Below are 5,083 nucleotides of genomic sequence, written 5' to 3'. Positions count from 1 at the left end.
TAGTTAACATTTCTTTTTTGCCTGGATAAATAAAAATGATTTAACCTACTTCCTGAATCTAGGACAATCAGACATACAACAGGCAGCCAAAAGGAGGGCATTTTATGGAGTTATGGAGCCACCCACCACACTTCTGAAGGGCCTCAGAAGATGACCAATCTAATATCAGAACCCAAGTAATGAAGTAGCCCTGTGCAGATCTCTCTGTGTTGCATATTCTGAAGCAGACACAACAGCAATGCAGTGCAAATAGTCTGTGTGACCCCAAAAATGGCTAGACGAATGCAAAGGTGAATGCACATCCATATCAAAATACCATGTGTTGTATTAATCATACATAGTACCTTTTTTTTTGCATATGGGACTCTCTGGATCTAAACCAGTGTCTTTTTCAAAGGATTTTTATCTTTCCAAGGTTTGCAAAGAATTGTAGCAATCTAATGGATCAAAGATCACCGCAGACTGTGACAGCAGCCATGAAATTAAAAGACGCCTGCTCCTTGGGAGGAAAGCGATGACGAACCTAAACAGCATGATAAAAAGTAGAGACATCACCCTGCCAACAAAAGTCCGCATGGTCAAAGCAAAGGTATTCCCAGTAGTCATGTATGGCTGTGAGAGTTGGACCATAAGGAAGGCCGAGCGGCAAAGAATAGATTCTTTTGAACTATGGTGCTGGAGAAGACTCTTGAGAGTCCCTTGGACTGCAAGAAGATCAAATCAGTCAATCCTAAAAGAAATCAACCCTGACTGTTCCCTGGAAGGCCAGATAATGAAACTGAAGCTCAAATACTTTGGCCACCAAATGAGAAGGGATCACTCACTGGAGAAGACCCTGATGCTGGGAAAGATTGAAGGTCAACGAAGACGGGGACGGCAAAGGATGAGATGGTTAGACAGTGTCATAGATGCAACGAACATGAAGTTGAGCCAACTTCAGAGGACGGCGGAAGACAGGAGGGCCTGGCGGGAGCTGGTCCATGGGGTCGCGAAGAGTCGGACTCGACTGTGCGACTGAACAACAACAACAATGGATCATGTAGATTTTACCACCGAATTATTAATAGTTGAAATAAAGTTTCAAGAGGCAACCAATGCATTGTAAACCTGGTTATATCAGAGCCCACAGAGAATTACCCCTAAGCTGCACAGCATGCCTTCCCTGCTACAGTGCAGTGCCTTTGATAAACACTCATAAAAACTTATGCCAGAGAGCTGTGTCTGCTTGAGTACACAAAGCCAGGCTATTGAGACATGACTGACAGGTCATTTATAATGCTGCCCAAATTGTGCTTCTTGTGTTCTTTGCGCACTGCCATCAGATCACATTTCTGAAATACTACAAGAGACTGTAGTCATGGGACTCTCTTTGAAAGCTGTTGGAGTCATGAGGCAAACACCACACCCACCCTTTTGAACATGACTGTTTTCCATCTCACCTCACAAATATTAAACCTTGTTTTCACCCGAGGTTTGCTGTTGAACAAACCCCAAGAGCTTTGATCAGTGTATTCTTTATCTTGGTAATAACACATCTAATTTCTACTATTCCCCCCCCCTCCTGAGGACTCCTGGCTTATGCGAAGATGATCAGATCCTGTGGCCCATAGTGTAAACAGTAGGTAAGTTTGAAGAGAACTAAATTATACCCCCATCCCTATTATTCCCTTCAAGCAAAGTCACTTTCCATCTTCCTTGGCAGAGGACTCATTCCAGGTGAATTTCACAAGCCATCCCATGACATTTGTGATCAACTGGGACAAAACCATATTGTGTGGGCTGTTTTTCCTTGGCTTGGATCCTATGCATCACCACTGAAAGTGCTGGTGGAGTTGGAGCTTCCCAACTTCCACTTCTCCCAGCATCCCCATTTGGTTGCTGAAAAAAGTCATGACAGGATGCCAGTGTAACACAGGCTATTGCCATGAGGAGGGGGAGGCTGGCAAAACTGGGGAGGGAGGGCTCCCAGGGGAGACATTTCTGTTACAGCCTGAAGACTTTTCTGTTAGAGCCTGAAGAATGGATTCCACACATCCAACCATTTATCCACACATCTGTTCTCTTATTCAGTTGTCATGCACAGATGTCCCTTAGTTGAACTTAAGAGTTTAACTCTATCCCTTGTGTCATATTTTTCTTATCTTCTGGATTTCCTTTGGCCAAGCTCTCAGCTTCAAAACAAACAAGATCAACAAATCAGTGATTTTTATGAACCAGGTTCATGGTTGGGGGCCACCCATTTGTCTTGCAACAGGTTCCCAATTTAAAGTCCTTCCTCCTGAGTGGAATGCTGTGATTCTCAAGCAGAGCTCTGCTCTGTTCATGGGACAGAATTCTCCCACTTCCTCACTTCCACTGTAGACTCCCCCATCCCATTAAATGTTGCTACTCTTAAATGCTTTTCAGGGACCCACCAAGAATCACAGTGCGTTTGATATGGTATCTGAAGTGGGAAAAGTAAATCAGCAAAACTCATACCTCCCCCCAATATTCTGTCAATGGAAGTGCCCTTGCATTAGAAATAGACTGCAGGATCCAACCCATTTGTATCCTATTGTATCCTAAAGGGGAGCGGTGGCACAGGGGATTTATCCTCTGGTTACAAGTAATATCTGAGCTGAACAGAACTGCTGTCAGTTCTAGCCTTGCGCTGGTGTGAGCTACTAGCCTTGTCCCCAGCTCGCCGTCCACCCAGCGGTTCGAAAGCTTCGGTGAGTAGATAAAATGGGTACCACTCCTTAGAGAGGGTGGGCACACCAAAACCTCCCCCCCGGTAGGGGAGGTGTTAGCCGGTGAACGGAATGTTCAGCTCGTAAGATCGGAAGCCTAGAAGATCTCTTCGACATCAAGAAGCCTTTAATGGGCTGTTCCGGCCAGGTGGTGGCAGTGCGGCGCTGCAACCCGAAGAGTCCTGGAGAAAGAAGCTGACGTCATCAAGCCATGCCGAGTGGAAAATGCCGTCTGGAACATGTCTGAGTCTACAACTGAGCAAAAAATCCCCGTCAGCTGCAAACGTGTACTATGTAAAGATTTATATATATATGTTGTCCTCCCTTACCCCTATGAATCATTGTTAGCCCCTTGTGAATGTGTAACTGTAAATCGCTCAGAGCCAGCACCAGCAGGATTGAGTGATTAATAAATTGAAAGATTGTTGTTGTTGTTGTTGTTGTTGTTGTGGCAAAGAACAGCTGGGGGTAGATTTATCTCAGGAAAATGGCATATGAGGAATGGGTGACCCCCTCCCCACCAGTCTTCATTGCCACAGTCACAATCCAATTAGAAATCTGATCAAATATCTCCAAGGAGTCTTTGTATTGAGCCTAGGCCACCAGCCTCAAGGTGAGTTCTGAAGTTCTCCAGGAATTGCAACAGATCTCCAGACCACAGACCTCCATTTCCCTAGAGAAGTTGACAGCTTCAGAGAGTAGACTTTGTGTCATCACATCCCTGCAGAGCTCCCTTCCCTCCCCAAACTCCATCTTCCCCAAGCACCACCTTCAAATCTCCAGGAATTTTCCAAGCTGGAGTTGGCACCGCTACTTGAGTCCCCATCAAGACACAGAAGGCTGCTGGTGGGAGTTCATATGATTGTTCTTCAGTCTTATATCAATTCACTGCACTCAGAAAACAGGCATGGAGGGAGAAAGGCTAGGCTAGAAACTACAGAAGCCGTTAGTGAACAGTTCCTGAAACGGAACATATCTGCTGTCTGAAATTCCCCTATGTCTCTCTCACTGACATTTCCTTTTTTAAGTGGAACATTTAATCATTGATCCCACATCTGAATTCCAATATGATGCAGCCCAGATACAGGATGGTCACTTCAGTGAGACACTGAACTAGGCCTAGGTATCATTACTGCCTTCAGGCTTTCAGGGTGCCAACCAAACCAACAATGAAGGAGCTTTTGTTGTTGTTTCTCAGCTGCTTTCCATTCTTCCAAGGAGAGTCTTTGCCAGCTTTTCATCAAGTATAACACAGCCAGCATAAAATTATGAGAATGTCAGAAATACAGAAATAAGCCAAAGAATTCAAGGTAAGCATTTAAAGGTGCCATTGTTTATAGTGGAAAAAATTGAAGCCCAGGCTTAACAGTCCCACTGAAATCAATTAAGCTTAACACTACTTGACTTCGGCTGGATGGTAGCCCAGGTTTCTAGCCCTCAAGTGTGTAGAAGGAAAGAGAAGTAAATGTGAACATAGTTTGCTTCAAAGCACAATTCAGAATTCTGGTTCTGTTCATCATTTTTATATCTGTGGAGACCCTGTTACTTGCTGTTAGCATGAATAGTCATAGTGATTGTCTATCTCTGTGACTACCATGCTTTTCCTCATTCCATCCATCATATTTATATTTCATCCCTTCATGAAGGAGGCATACCTGGCTCCCCCCACACACATTTTGTGCTTATAACAACTGCGTGAGCTAGGTTGCCACAAGGTCACACTTTCCCTCTGGTCTATGGCGGTGTGCAGAGCAGACTCACCTCCCGGACCTCCCGGGGGGTGAAAGCTGTGCACCAGCAGAAAGGGCCACTCGAGAAATCGCTACCTCCCACACAGCCTGGCTGAAAGGCTCCTAGCCAGGGGACTTTTGAGAGGTCGCCTCTTCGCCTGTGCAATGCTGGGGAATCGAGGCGCTTCTCTGTCCTGAGGGTCCTCCTGCTGAGTGTCCGAATGGAAGAAGCGATGCTGACTGGTGCAAGCGCTGGAGATTGAGCAGTTAAAACGGAGGCTAAACGAGGTTATATGACCGAAGATGAACTGTGAGTCGGATTAAGGCGTATTTGCAATTCAAAAAGAAAGCTCCCTACCCCACGGACTAGAAAGTAAAGTGAGTGGGGGAGGGGCCCCTCCCATGCGTATAAACTTAAAAGTGAGACGGGGGGGAGTGGAAACAAAAGCGATGAAACCTGTTGGGAAAGACTTACCAAGGCGTGTATGAGCGTTTGAGCGCATATTCAGAGACTTTGCTAATCTTTGCGAAAGTAAACAACTCATAAAGATGGCGGGGAAGAGGACGGAGAAGGAGAAACTTTTAAAAGCGAAAGTAGTTGAGAGTCCATGACCGGAAGGAACC

The sequence above is a fragment of the Gekko japonicus genome, unplaced genomic scaffold (genome assembly GCF_001447785.1).
Source record: "Gekko japonicus isolate JY-2015 unplaced genomic scaffold, Gekko_japonicus_V1.1 scaffold376, whole genome shotgun sequence".
In the NCBI taxonomy this organism is placed as follows: domain Eukaryota; kingdom Metazoa; phylum Chordata; class Lepidosauria; order Squamata; family Gekkonidae; genus Gekko; species Gekko japonicus.
Note: the sequence above shows the minus strand (reverse complement) of the source record.